The sequence below is a fragment of the Dryobates pubescens genome, chromosome 13, assembly GCF_014839835.1.
Source record: "Dryobates pubescens isolate bDryPub1 chromosome 13, bDryPub1.pri, whole genome shotgun sequence".
NCBI classification, from domain to species: Eukaryota; Metazoa; Chordata; class Aves; order Piciformes; family Picidae; genus Dryobates; species Dryobates pubescens.
Window position 1 is genome coordinate 9,062,819 of NC_071624.1, and position 14,779 is coordinate 9,077,597.

The 14,779-nt window shown below is 59.5% G+C and overlaps 2 long non-coding RNA genes across 2 annotated transcripts; both read right to left on the reverse strand.

Annotated features, from left to right (window-relative positions):
• Positions 1–485: 485 nt before the first annotated feature.
• LOC128897720 (uncharacterized) lies at positions 486–1,103 on the reverse strand. The gene is made up of 3 exons (XR_008462540.1): positions 998–1,103; positions 661–716; positions 486–577 (listed from the first exon to the last, which is right to left on the reverse strand). It is a non-coding gene; the product is annotated as an uncharacterized LOC128897720 (long non-coding RNA).
• A 3,064-nt stretch (positions 1,104–4,167) lies between these two features.
• LOC128897642 (uncharacterized) lies at positions 4,168–4,785 on the reverse strand. Its single transcript, XR_008462505.1, has 3 exons — positions 4,680–4,785; positions 4,343–4,398; positions 4,168–4,259 (listed from the first exon to the last, which is right to left on the reverse strand). It is a non-coding gene; the product is annotated as an uncharacterized LOC128897642 (long non-coding RNA).
• Positions 4,786–14,779: the final 9,994 nt, after the last annotated feature.

A 14,779-nucleotide genomic window follows, 5' to 3' on the forward strand; every position in this document is an offset into this window, starting at 1 on the left:
GGCTGAGGCTGCACCCAGAGCCATCCCCACCTTTGCCTGGTCCTCTATCATCTTCTTCCGGCGGAGACTGGGGAGCAGGGCGCTGCCACGTCTGCAGAGAGGAGCAGCAGGGAGTGAGCTGGAGCTGGCCCAGCCTGCTGCATCCCCTCTGGCATCTGCCTGCCAGGGGCATGGCCATGGTGCACCCAGTGGCAGGGAGCCAGGGGCCCGAGGAAGGTTCTGGGGTGCTCTGCTCTGGTACCAGGGCCCTGGAGGATAGGCAGCTGGGGTCTGGGAGTCTTACTTGGCCTTGGCAATGCGAGAAGGGCATGGGAAGGGAATGGGGAAGGTGAGTGGAGGGAAGGGGAAAAGGAGAATAGAAAACAGCACTTTTCAAGTGTGAAACTTGCACACAAGGGTCTGGTACACACCTGGGCCCCTTGTCCTTTTCCCCCTTCCTGGGCTATCTCAGCTGCCCCCTCCTGAGCTGGCCCTCTCCAGCCGCTGCACTTTGCTGAGGGGCTGCTCTTGCATGTCCCTCAGCAGCATCTTCCTCTTCCTGCAGGGATGGCTTTTCAGCCATGCAGACCCTGAAAAGCTTTGCACCAAGAGGACTGTCAGACAGGTCAACCCATGCCAAAGATGAAGGCACTCCCTCAAATCAAAGCTAGTGGGTGTTACCTTCCTTCCCCAGAGGAGCTCTCCAGGGGTGTGACTGCCATGGTGACTGGAGACACCTGCAATGGAAATGGGGAAGTGAAGAGGTGGCAAGGACCTACCTGCCCAACTGCTCTGGAGCTCTGAAAGGCAGATCCCTTGGGTGGCTTTGCTCAGCCCAGCTAAGGCAGTGCAGCTGGGATCAGCACACAAAGGGAGAGGGCCACTCTGCAGCAGCCTTGCTCTGTGCATCTGAGGAGCTGCAGGCTGGTGGTGGATGGCCTGGATTGCCCCTGGGGCACAGTCCCACCTTCTGAGGAGAAAGCCTTTTGTCTGCAGGCTGTTAGAGGTCCTCACATACCTCTGTGCTTGATGGCTCTGGTGCTGGTGCCTCCTCAGCCACTGCAGCAGCCACCTTGTCTGCCTCCTCAAACACTTCCAGGTGGAGCTCCATGAGAAGTTCCACCAGCTGGGTCACCTGCACAGGGCAAACCATTGGTTTCCAGGCTGCTGGCTGAAGAGGCCTCAAAGAGTCTTTCCCACTCCTCAGCCTGGATTCAGCCCAGAAAGCTGCAGCTGTGGGGCTGCTCCTCTTAGCAGCTGCCACACCGGCATTTGCTGAGGAGAGGATGCAGCCAGGTACCTGTGAACAGCAAAGCCCAGGTGGGCCCAGAGGGCTGGCAGTGGGTGGGCAACAGAGCTCACCTTCCCTGTCACCTCCACCTGCATCTGCAGGGGAAGGCTGTCCTCCTCCGGTGGGCTGAGGAGGTTTGGCCCTACACATATGGCCAGGTTCTTGAGGGACATTCTGCTGGTGGCCTCCCCCTGGCTGATGTTAGCCATCAAGGCCAGCAAGCTCTTCAGCAGCAGGAGGTTTGGCCTTGGCAACTTGCTGGCCACCCTGAGGGAAGAGAATCACAATGCAAGTCAAGCAGACATTGTCATGGCTCATCTGCCAGGCTGATCTCAGCCCAGGCCAGCCGAAGGAAAGCTTCTTGGCCACACGGGGTCTAGAGAGCCTGCTGAGGGTCTGGTCCCTGTGGAGCAGGCAGACCGATGGCCACACTCACTCTTTCAGCCCCTCCAGCTTCTCCTGCCTGCTGGGCTTCTGCAGGGTGCTCATCCACTGCTGGTAGAGCTCCACGCCGAGGAGCTTGGAGGGGATCTTGCGCAGGAAGTCCTGCAACGATGCCAAGAGCCGGGCGTGAGGCTCTGGGCACTGCTGCCGGCAGTGCAGGCGGCATCCCCAGCACGCTGGCTCCGCAGCAGCTGGCTGCTTTGCCACCCGTGCAGCTGGTGGCTGCTGGGCTCCAGGGCCGCAGGCTTTACCTTCAAGAGGGCAGCCAGCAGATGTGGCCGCTGGCTCTCCAGAGGGACCTCCTGTCCACTGTCCAGGGCCTCCCGCAGCTTCCTGCACGCGCTCTCATTGGCCGCCAGACGGAAGATCCCCTCCGTGGATGGCCCCACCTGGTTCAGCAGAGCCAGCAGGTCCTGCAGGGCACAGAAGAGCAGAGGTGCTTACAGACACGCCCTGGGGCAGGGGACCCTTCCTCAGGGACAGAAGCACGTGGGGATGGCTCCACAGCTCTCCCTGGGGCAGGACAGAAGGGGGCTGGGAGGCGGTGGATGCGAGGAGAAGCTGGCCTTGAGCCCAGGCCCCGCTTGAGGTCCCTGTGCTGGGGACAGCAGCATGGAGGAGGAGGCAGCAGGATGGCGAAGCCCTGGCCAAGCTTGCTCACCTGGATGGGCTGGGGCAGGCTGCCCTCCTGGCTGCAGAGAGCTGTCAGGGGCTGTCCAAACAGAACTCCGCTGCTGCCAGAGGCTGAGGGCCCGGGAGCCTCTGCAGTGGCTGAGGTCCCTTGCTGTCCAAAGAGCCATGGGAACCTGCTCTTGGCGCTGTGGGGACCACCAGCTGCCAGGGAGAGAAGAGCAAAGAACTGTGGAGCAGAAGTGCCAGGGGAGGTGTAGCAGAGCCTCCCACCTCCAGCAGAGTGAACCGAGGGGCAGAGAAGGTCCATCCTGCCCTTGTCTTCAGCACACTCACCAGCCACGGGGCCACCTCTGCCTTGGCTGCCAGAAGGGATGGGAGCTGGCTGCTGCTCTGCCCCAGCCTGCAAGAAAAGCCCTGCACTCACTGAGCATGTCTGCAGCAGAAAGGGACCCAACCAGGCTGAGGCTGCGCCCAGAGCCATCCCCACCTTTGCCTGGTCCTCTGTCAGCTTCTTCAGGCTGCTGGAATCGAGTGTCCCGGCCTGGGCAAGGGAGAAAGAGCAGGAGGTGAGAAGTGATGCAGCTGCTGCCAGGCTGGAGCAGCCTCTGGAGCCAGAGCAGGATCAGGAGGGACACTCACAACATGGCGACCGCTCAGCTGCTTCAGCAGTGGCTTGATAGAGGCCAGATGGGTCACTTGGGCTCCCTCCACTCCTCCTGCTGGCCTGTGGGTGAGGATGGAGCAGAGAAGGAGCTGGTGAGGCCCCAGCTGCCCATTCTCTCTCCTGCCAGCCCTGGGACACTGCCAGGGTGCCCTGAAGCAGCCAGGTGCCCCCAGTCAGTGCGGCAGAGCAACAGCTGTGGTAAGGATGGGGCTGGGCAGGGGATGGCTGGACACAGCTGGGTGAAGCTGCTCCAGCAGCTCTGCCCGCTCCAACGTTGCCCACAGCCTTGGCCTTCCCTATGCCCAGCTGGGCAGTGGTGTCCCTGCATCCTGGGGTTGTGGCTGGTGCACTTCCCGCCCTGTGATCAGGGCTTGCCCAGGCTGCAGTGCCAGGCAGGGCTTACCCACGCAGTGCGCTGAGCCAGAGCTCCTTCAGTGCCTGGGAGCTGCAGAAAGAGAGGAGAAGCAGCCTGAGTGCCTGCTGCTGCCCAGCCTGCATGCAGAGCTGTGCACCCACACAACCCTGCCCTGTGGGCACAGCCACGGTGGCAGCCCAGAGATGTTGCCCGCCCCTCTGGTGGGACGTGGCAGCCAGACTCACCCAAAGGTGACCACGCAGGAGCCGCAGGGCCAGATGAGGATGAGGGATCTGGTGGCCTTCCCCTCCTGCTCAGCGCCATCCCCGGCTGCCCCCTTGCCACCGCTGAGCACCTGGAGCTGGCCCAGGGCCAGGCAGAGCTTGGGGCGCGGGGCGCTGCCACGTCTGCAGAGAGGAGCAGCAGGGAGTGAGCTGCAGCTGGCCCAGCCTGCTGCATCCCCTCTGGCATCTGCCTGCCAGGGGCATGGCCACGGTGCAGCCAGCGGCAGGGTGCCAGGGGCCCGAGGAAGGTTCTGGGGTGCTCTGCTCTGGTACCAGGGCCCTGGAGGATAGGCAGCTGGGGTCTGGGAGTCTTACTTGGCCTTGGCAATGCGAGAAGGGCATGGGAAGGGAATGGGGAAGGTGAGTGGAGGGAAGGGGAAAAGGAGAATAGAAAACAGCACTTTTCAAGTGTGAAACTTGCACACAAGGGTCTGGTACACACCTGGGCCCCTTGTCCTTTTCCCCCTTCCTGGGCTATCTCAGCTGCCCCCTCCTGAGCTGGCCCTCTCCAGCCGCTGCACTTTGCTGAGGGGCTGCTCTTGCATGTCCCTCAGCAGCATCTTCCTCTTCCTGCAGGGATGGCTTTTCAGCCATGCAGACCCTGAAAAGCTTTGCACCAAGAGGACTGTCAGACAGGTCAACCCATGCCAAAGATGAAGGCACTCCCTCAAATCAAAGCTAGTGGGTGTTACCTTCCTTCCCCAGAGGAGCTCTCCAGGGGTGTGACTGCCATGGTGACTGGAGACACCTGCAATGGAAATGGGGAAGTGAAGAGGTGGCAAGGACCTACCTGCCCAACTGCTCTGGAGCTCTGAAAGGCAGATCCCTTGGGTGGCTTTGCTCAGCCCAGCTAAGGCAGTGCAGCTGGGATCAGCACACAAAGGGAGAGGGCCACTCTGCAGCAGCCTTGCTCTGTGCATCTGAGGAGCTGCAGGCTGGTGGTGGATGGCCTGGATTGCCCCTGGGGCACAGTCCCACCTTCTGAGGAGAAAGCCTTTTGTCTGCAGGCTGTTAGAGGTCCTCACATACCTCTGTGCTTGATGGCTCTGGTGCTGGTGCCTCCTCAGCCACTGCAGCAGCCACCTTGTCTGCCTCCTCAAACACTTCCAGGTGGAGCTCCATGAGAAGTTCCACCAGCTGGGTCACCTGCACAGGGCAAACCATTGGTTTCCAGGCTGCTGGCTGAAGAGGCCTCAAAGAGTCTTTCCCACTCCTCAGCCTGGATTCAGCCCAGAAAGCTGCAGCTGTGGGGCTGCTCCTCTTAGCAGCTGCCACACCGGCATTTGCTGAGGAGAGGATGCAGCCAGGTACCTGTGAACAGCAAAGCCCAGGTGGGCCCAGAGGGCTGGCAGTGGGTGGGCAACAGAGCTCACCTTCCCTGTCACCTCCACCTGCATCTGCAGGGGAAGGCTGTCCTCCTCCGGTGGGCTGAGGAGGTTTGGCCCTACACATATGGCCAGGTTCTTCAGGGACATTCTGCTGGTGGCCTCCCCCTGGCTGATGTTAGCCATCAAGGCCAGCAAGCTCTTCAGCAGCAGGAGGTTTGGCCTTGGCAACTTGCTGGCCACCCTGAGGGAAGAGAATCACAATGCAAGTCAAGCAGACATTGTCATGGCTCATCTGCCAGGCTGATCTCAGCCCAGGCCAGCCGAAGGAAAGCTTCTTGGCCACACGGGGTCTAGAGAGCCTGCTGAGGGTCTGGTCCCTGTGGAGCAGGCAGACCGATGGCCACACTCACTCTTTCAGCCCCTCCAGCTTCTCCTGCCTGCTGGGCTTCTGCAGGGTGCTCATCCACTGCTGGTAGAGCTCCACGCCGAGGAGCTTGGAGGGGATCTTGCGCAGGAAGTCCTGCAACGATGCCAAGAGCCGGGCGTGAGGCTCTGGGCACTGCTGCCGGCAGTGCAGGCGGCATCCCCAGCACGCTGGCTCCGCAGCAGCTGGCTGCTTTGCCACCCGTGCAGCTGGTGGCTGCTGGGCTCCAGGGCCGCAGGCTTTACCTTCAAGAGGGCAGCCAGCAGATGTGGGCGCTGGCTCTCCAGAGGGACCTCCTGTCCACTGTCCAGGGCCTCCCGCAGCTTCCTGCACGCGCTCTCATTGGCCGCCAGACGGAAGATCCCCTCCGTGGATGGCCCCACCTGGTTCAGCAGAGCCAGCAGGTCCTGCAGGGCACAGAAGAGCAGAGGTGCTTACAGACACGCCCTGGGGCAGGGGACCCTTCCTCAGGGACAGAAGCACGTGGGGATGGCTCCACAGCTCTCCCTGGGGCAGGACAGAAGGGGGCTGGGAGGCGGTGGATGCGAGGAGAAGCTGGCCTTGAGCCCAGGCCCCGCTTGAGGTCCCTGTGCTGGGGACAGCAGCATGGAGGAGGAGGCAGCAGGATGGCGAAGCCCTGGCCAAGCTTGCTCACCTGGATGGGCTGGGGCAGGCTGCCCTCCTGGCTGCAGAGAGCTGTCAGGGGCTGTCCAAACAGAACTCCGCTGCTGCCAGAGGCCGAGGGCCCGGGAGCCTCTGCAGTGGTTGAGGTCCCCTGCTGTCCAAAGAGCCATGGGAACCTGCTCTTGGCGCTGTGGGGACCACCAGCTGCCAGGGAGAGAAGAGCAAAGAACTGTGGAGCAGAAGTGCCAGGGGAGGTGTAGCAGAGCCTCCCACCTCCAGCAGAGTGAACCGAGGGGCAGAGAAGGTCCATCCTGCCCTTGTCTTCAACACACTCACCGGCCACGGGGCCACCTCTGCCTTGGCTGCCAGAAGGGATGGGAGCTGGCTGCTGCTCTGCCCCAGCCTGCAAGAAAAGCCCTGCACTCACTGAGCATGCCTGCAGCAGAAAGGGACCCAACCAGGCTGAGGCTGCGCCCAGAGCCATCCCCACCTTTGCCTGGTCCTCTATCAGCTTCTTCAGGCTGCTGGAATCGAGTGTCCCGGCCTGGGCAAGGGAGAAAGAGCAGGAGGTGAGAAGTGATGCAGCTGCTGCCAGGCTGGAGCAGCCTCTGGAGCCAGAGCAGGATCAGGAGGGACACTCACAACATGGCGACCGCTCAGCTGCTTCAGCAGTGGCTTGATAGAGGCCAGATGGGTCACTTGGGCTCCCTCCACTCCTCCTGCTGGCCTGTGGGTGAGGATGGAGCAGAGAAGGAGCTGGTGAGGCCCCAGCTGCCCATTCTCTCTCCTGCCAGCCCTGGGACACTGCCAGGGTGCCCTGAAGCAGCCAGGTGCCCCCAGTCAGTGCGGCAGAGCAACAGCTGTGGTAAGGATGGGGCTGGGCAGGGGATGGCTGGACACAGCTGGGTGAAGCTGCTCCAGCAGCTCTGCCCGCTCCAACGTTGCCCACAGCCTTGGCCTTCCCTATGCCCAGCTGGGCAGTGGTGTCCCTGCATCCTGGGGTTGTGGCTGGTGCACTTCCCGCCCTGTGATCAGGGCTTGCCCAGGCTGCAGTGCCAGGCAGGGCTTACCCACGCAGTGCGCTGAGCCAGAGCTCCTTCAGTGCCTGGGAGCTGCAGAAAGAGAGGAGAAGCAGCCTGAGTGCCTGCTGCTGCCCAGCCTGCATGCAGAGCTGTGCACCCACACAACCCTGCCCTGTGGGCACAGCCACGGTGGCAGCCCAGAGATGTTGCCCGCCCCTCTGGTGGGACGTGGCAGCCAGACTCACCCAAAGGTGACCACGCAGGAGCCGCAGGGCCAGATGAGGATGAGGGATCTGGTGGCCTTCCCCTCCTGCTCAGCGCCATCCCCGGCTGCCCCCTTGCCACCGCTGAGCACCTGGAGCTGGCCCAGGGCCAGGCAGAGCTTGGGGCGCGGGGCGCTGCCACGTCTGCAGAGAGGAGCAGCAGGGAGTGAGCTGCAGCTGGCCCAGCCTGCTGCATCCCCTCTGGCATCTGCCTGCCAGGGGCATGGCCACGGTGCAGCCAGCGGCAGGGTGCCAGGGGCGAGTTGTTGGGTGCCCTGCCGTGGTGCCAGGGCTCGGGAGCAAAGCCAGCGGGCGTCTGGGAGTCTTACTTGGCCTTGGCGATGAGCAAGGTGTCGCTGAAGAGGAGCAGCTCCCTCTTCCTGCTCACCCGGCCCTGGCTCACCCGCGCTCCCTGCCGGAGCAGCGGCTCCGCCGATGCCGGGACGGGCTCTGGCTGCTGCCAGGGCTCAGGGGCGCCCCTGCAGAGCGACAGGGCCGAGCGTCAGCGAGGTGGCCGCTGCGAGGCCCGACCGGGCCAGGCTGCCGCCGAGCCGCGGAGGCAACTCACCCGGAGCAGCAGCAGTTGAGCTGGCCCATCCCGACGAGTCCGCAAGAGCGCTACAGGACTCGCTGAGAAAGGTCTGGAGGAGTCCTGTCGACTCCTTCGAGGCCTCCAAGTCGCTCCTGCTGTCCCAAAACACTTCCCAACGCCGCCAGCAAAACCTCTCCCTCACCCACTACCAGCCTGTGCTGCCCCAGCACCGTCTCGGCAGGTAGTGTGCCCGTTGCCGGGGTGGCAGCAGGTAAACACCAGGTGGCTGTTGGGACCCCAACGGTCAGCCTGGGGAGCTCTGCTGGGGGAGGGGCGCTGGGGGCTCTCCCCGGGAGGCCTCAACTCGTGCAGGACCTTGTGCTTGTCCTTAGGAGATTTCGGTGATCTCACTGCACGTGAAGTGCTTAGGAAGACATCCTGTGCCCAGACCTTTAGGTCAGCATCACAGCGTACTGGAGGTGTGGTTGGTTTCTTCTTTGGAACGGCGTGGATGGGGTAGGGAGCTGACAGTCTTGACTGAGGAGGATGCTGTGCACGTTCACCTCCCCAGAGGAAAGGCATACCTCCCCTATTTACACTCTCTCTACGGAATCACAGAATGTTAGGGGCTGGAAGGCACCTCGAGAGATCATCTGGTCCAACCCTCCCCTGAACAGCATCACCTATAGCAGATCCTGCAGGAACGCATCCAGGCAGGTCTTGAGTAGCTCCAGAGAGGGAGGTATTCCAGAGCTCAGGTAATTCTAACTAGACACCTTGTGAGGAGGAATCTTCAACAGCCAGCAGAAGAAAGCTGGCAACACACGCTGCACGTAGCCAATCACATTTTGCACGCTTTGTTGTCCCGATTTCACTCCTTTTCCCTTGGTGGAAGGTAGCCTGCTGAGCTAACGGGCGCTGCCCGAGGGCGGCTGTGGCTGACAATCCCGAGGCCTGCCGCCAGATGGCGCCCACGGCGCGCTGACAGGGCGGCCAGGCGCTAGCGAGGCCTGCCTGAGGGACACGCAGGGCCGGGGCAACACGTAACGGCCCCCATCCACACCCACACGTAACACCCCACCCACCCCCAGCCACACGGATTGCCCTGGGAACCCTCAGCACTGATGAGGGAAAGGGAAGTCAGTGCTCTCTGCCTGCTGTGTCGTCTGGCTGACCAAGAACTAGGAGCCCAGGGTCAGAGCTGCAGCTGGAGTGTAGAAACCAGCAGTTTTCCTGCTGGAGGTGTCAGCAGGAAGGCTAGGTTCCCCCAGCAGGAGAGGCAGATGGGAGCTGGCTACTGCTGCTGAGACAGTCCCATGGAGTCTCTCTCAGGAGATGGGCTACTGAGCAGAGAGAGCTTCCCAAAGGTGTGCTTTAGGCAGTGGGCCACAGCATAAAGCAGAGGATAAACCTTGCCTCGGTGTGCCTGGAAACAGCAGAGAATGGCTCACTTTGGAAACAGAAGCGCACGTTCAGCAGTCACAGTGAGCCCTGGAGAGGCAACCATTGGCTGGGTCGGCCACAGTGGAGAGCAAGGGCACTCGGGACCCGCTCAGCTAAGGGGACCCATGCCAGGAGAAGGCAGCAGACTGATCTCAAAGCTGCTTTTGGCATGAAGGAGGAAGCAGGATACACACCGTGCTCTCATTTTAAAAGGACTTGGAATAGCTAGAATGATACAGAAAGAGGGAAAATAAAACAATACCTGTTAAGCCTGGAAAGCTACAGATGCACTTCTGCTGGATGTCCCTAGGGCTTTATGGACAGGACATTCCCCAGGAGTCCTGCAGAAACTCAATTAGTAAAACGCATGGCAAATAGCTCCACAAGAGAGGAAAGGGCAGAGGAAACATCTGCTGGCTCTTAAATAGGCTCCTGAAGCAGAGGCAGGGCCATGAGCAGCCTCCTTGTAAAGCAGCCACTTAAGCCCTCTCCAAAGTCCCCTGTGGACAGCACCCACACCAAGTAACACCCCCACCCCCCACCCCCACCCCCGGCTTTTCCCTTGGTAATTGCTCACATCCAAGGTGGCTACAAAGCCAGGAGAAGCTGAGCTCAGATGTGTTAGCAGACTGAGCCATGGTGCACCTAGTCCAGCACATGCCTGTTTTCGTGGCGCAAGCATGGCACTTCCAGACAGCGTTCAGCCTGAATGTTTGCAGATACACAAGACAGGCATGTGCTTTACTGACCACATGGACATCCCAACAGTCCAGAGAGCCAGGGCTGCTCACAGAAGGTGGAGTCCCACCTGGATTTGGATTGGGATTTGGAGCGCTGGCAGAGCAATCTGCTCTCTTGAGCATGTCTTACTAGGCATTCTCGCCTTCATTAGGAGACCTCCTTTACTGTGGCTAGGAATCTACTTCCTGTCTCATGACCTCAGGAAATAAATTTCCTTGACTTTCTAAAGCCAAAACGTTTGCCCTCTTTCCTTTGTGTTTATCCCAGGCCTTACCTTACCTTTGTAGAGTGCAATCAACTCTTTCTTTCCCCCCCTCTTTTAACTGCCAACAATTCATTTAATGCTGACTGTGGGGAGAGCTTCAAAACAATCTGAAAGGTCAGAAACTTGCTTTTTGAAGGAGCAAACTCTTCAGCAGGCTGTAGAGGCAGCAGAGATGGAAGGGGCTAGAGCACCATCCGGCCAAGTCTGGCCAAGGCAACGCCTCCGAGCGCAGCGCGTAGCGAGCGCGCCCCTGGCAGTGCAGCAAGCACAGCCTCAGCCTGCACGCTCGATGAGTCTTCCAGTGTGTGACGACAGAGCCCTTCCTAGCGCCCAGCCGCCCGTGGTCACCCTCCCCAGCAGCCAGCAGCGTGAGCAGGCAGAGCAGCCAGCACATCACAGACTCACTGGATGGGGATAGGTTTGGGTCACCAAAGCGGCCGCAGCGGCGCGGCCCAGGAGAAGCTGGTGGGAAGCACAAGCGTGAGAAGCTGTAGTTGTCTGCTAGCACTGCAGCACCTAGAGGTGAGCGGTAGGGACCCTGGTACCGTTGCCTTCTTTCTACCTCAAAAGTCAGTACGATGGCAGCCTCTCAGTGTCAGTGGGTAAACAGCTGTTCCAGCTCTTGCCCTGGCCTCCAGAGCAGAAGTGTGGAGGAGAAGCAGGAGGAGCCCTTTGTGGGAGCTCCTCTGGCAGCAGGCTGGGTGTGCTGATGAAGAGGCAGGCTGTGAATCAGAACCCTGGGGCTGTTTGCTAAGCCATACCAGGGTTCAGTCCCAGGCCAGAGGTGCAGCCTTGCCCCTAGCTGCAGGGCTCGTTAGTCAGGCTTCTGCTCCGGTGGCACTGAGCGACTGCTGGCCTGGGGCCTTGAGCCCTCCCGGAGGCCTCCATCGTATGGGTAGAGGGTGATCCATGCTCCATACTCTGGGCCGCTTGCACCTAGGCCCTGCCAGCGCTTGCTCACAGAGGGCTGTGTCCAAGCTCCTCCAGCCATGTCTTTGTGGAAGGAGGCAGGGAGCGTGGGGTCTGGGTTCCCTCCTTTCCCTGCCTCAGTCCTACAGCGTTTGCAATCCGAGCTGTTCTTTATCCCAGCTGCTTCAGCTCTCGGACAAGCAGGAGTCCCTAGCCTCTCTTCTTTAGCGCTGCTTAAGCAGCAGAGGCCCAGAACTCTGGCAAGCTGAGCCCAGGGCTCTTGCCTCTCCCTCTCTCTGGCAGGCCTGACAGGCCAGTGCTTCTCCTTCCTGCACCAGCTCTTCTTGGAAGAGGCTGCTCTGCAGAAGTTGAACCAAAAGCTCACAGTGTGTTCCTTAAGTTTGAGAAGTGACTGAAGCTGACCACGGCATGTTGCAGGGCACCTGGCTTCTCTGGAAGGGCAGGGTGGCCTTGCCTCCTGCAGGGGAGACAGGGTGGGTCAGGCAGAGCTAGGGTGGCACCCTCCCATCTGTGTCTGTTACAAACTGGTTATCCCCGTAGTTTAGGTCTGTCCTGCATCACCAAGCCTATCACCAGCCTCTTCCTCTTTAGGCCCCTTCCCCCCCCAGCTCTCACCAGTTGCACAGCCAGGCTTGAGTTACATTTGGGGCAGCGCCACCTGGGCTCGTGCCCCATAGCCCGACCCTCCACTCTAAAGAAGGTCATGAAGTGATTGTACCTAGTACTGTCCCCCCCACCCCTCCTTCTGCAGCAGACTGTGGCATGTGTCCATTTCCTCTTTGACGTCTTCCATATTGTACGTTTCCATAGCAATGATCCCTTGGCCTTAACTTTGGAATCTGGAGACTATATGCAAACATGTACAAAGGCTCATGAGTATGGATGACACTGGAATTTTATAAATTCTAAAATAAAACCTGAAACAGCTTGGAGTCTCATGGATATTATTTCTGCTGGTGGGTTGAGAGCCAAGGCAGCCCTTGCTTGGCTAGGCTTCGCCCGTCTGAGGAGTTCCAGCTTGCAGGCACGAGCCTCCGCTGCAGTGATGTCCTTGCTGAGGTGGGACTCGCACAGCAAGCAGCTGGGCAGAGGGAGGAGGAAGCAGCAGCTCTAGGCAAGGCTGGAGGCTGTGCCTTCCTTGCAAGAAGCCACCAACCTGCTCCCGCCAAGGGAGGTGCTGCTGGTAATGCTGCCAGTGTAGGGAGGAGAAGGAGGTACCAGCCCTGCTCCCTCTTCCTCCTCTCCTCCAGAACTAGAGCACCTTAACCTTCTGTGACTAGCACCACTGCACAGCACCCTCCACTTGGGCCCAAGCTTCTGCTCCCTGACCTGTGAGACTTGGCTCAGGGCCTGTCATGTTTAGAGGGTCACAGCACCCCTCACCTCTCACGTTCACCCTGTGGCTCCTTGGCTTTCCCTGTCCCAGCAGCAGCTCAGCCATTCCCACTGTACCTGCTGGTGCTGGCAGGAGGAAACCCTCCAGCTGGGGTTCCAGCCACCACAGGTGGAAAGAGGAGAAGCCAAAGACCGTGCAGGAGGCCACAGCACTTCCTTCACAGAACCACAGAATTGTTTGCATTGGAAAAGCTCTCTAAGATCATCGAGTCCAACCCTCAACCCTCTGCCACCATGGCCATCACACCATGTCCCCAAGGGCCATGTCCACATGTTTCTTGACCACCTCCAGGGACAGTGACTCCATCTCCCTGGGGAGCCTGTTCCAGCACCTGACCACTGTTGCAGGAATGAAATGTTTCCTAATCTCCAACATAAACCTCCCCTGGCACAATTTCAGGTGTGACACCTTCATCTTGACACCCACCCCTCTGATATTTATAGACAGTTGTCAGATCCCCTCTCTGTCTTCTCTCCAAACAGCCCCAGTTCTCTCAGACTTTCTTCACAGGAGGTTCAAGTCCATCATCCTTGTAGTTCTCTCTTGGACTCTCTCCAGTGGTTCCCTGTCTCTCTTGGACCGGGGAGCCCAGAACTGGATGGACACAGTATTCCAGGTGTGGTCTCACCAGGACAGATAGAGAGGGAGGAGAACCTCCCTCGACAAGTCATTGCCCCATGCTTATCCTGACAGTGTGCTATGTGCCTCAGGTGCTGCCAACTTGCTGAGTCCCCCAGCCCATGCCTGCAGCCAGATCCTTGATGCTGGCCTTGCCTCTTTATCTCCCAGCTCACCACAAGAACCTGAAGCGCAGCAGACGCTGGCATTTGCACCAGCAGTTCTTTCCAGGGCCAGCTTCTCTCTCCTCACAAGTTGAAAGCAGAAAAGGCAGGGATGAGCAGGTTGGCCAAGGTGGCAGGTCCTTACCCCTCACTCTGCCCCGGGCCACGCTGCAGGGCTTGGTAGCTGGTACCTCAAGCACAAGAAAGAAGTCCGAGGTCTGGCCAGCAGGTGCCAGCAAGTCCAGGTCAAGCTGCTGTCCTGGTCCCCAAACACTCTCTCTGTGGCAGTGAAGTGCACCTGTCACTGCCTCTGCTTCAGTGGCAGCTGAAGGGTCTCTCTGGTCACAGCTCCCAGCCCAGGGCAGCTGAACACCACCAGCAGCCCTTGGCCAGCCTCAGCTGCAAGGGCTTTCTCCTTGGCAAAAACAAGAGCTCTGTGTGTCGCTGCCTTTGGAGCTGAACATTGTGTAAACCCCTTCCTGGGTCATGAAAGATGTCCTGGTCAGAGCTGTCTGGAAGGAAAGGCATCAGAAATGGGGACAGAAATGGCATTTTTCTCAAGGTCAGACTTTATTGGGAAAATGACAACAGGAACATTCCAAGAAGGGCACGGTGACAACCCCTGAAGTTTGACAGCTTTGAGGGGAGGGCACAGATAAGGTTCACCTAGGGAGAGGAAACTCCCTCAGGAGAAGTGGGCTGTGTCTGACAAGTCAGGAGGAGCCAAGCTGGCACCTTCTGCCTACCCTAAACCCATTCCTGCCTGGTTGATGAGTGACTGGATAATGCATCCTCACTGCAGAGCAGTCTGCTGTTGTCCTCTTCAGAAAGAGAAAACTGCCAGGCCCCAAAGGACCAGAACAGAAGCACCTTTGCTCATCTTAACTGGGGGCACATTCCCAAAGAAGGGTCAGATGTGTGTGATGCACCACACATGTAAGTCACATCCTGAGGAGTCTCTCCCTCCCCACTGCCTTGCCTTCAGGAGCCATTGGCCATTTCCAGTAGGTTTCTTCTCTTTTTCGGCATTTGATGTTGAGTGGTGAGAAGCTACCAGGAGAGGCTGTGGACCTGATTCTTTTAGCCATTCTCCTGGCTGATCTCACCACAGAGCAGAGATGATTGGACAGACCTTAAAAGCAGGTGTGAGGGCATTGGCAGCACGGGACAAGTGCCCAGCTGGCCATGGGACAGGAAGGCAAGGTGATTGAATAGCTTGGGGACCAAGGTCATTTACAATCAGCAGCTGTTGGTGTTAACTGAAGATCCCTGCAGCAGGCCTGCCAAACTGCTGGAAGAGGAGGTCTTGTGAAGACAGAACGGCCCTGCTTGGGCTACAGCTGAGGAAGCAGGGCTCAAATAACTTGAAACACCCAACT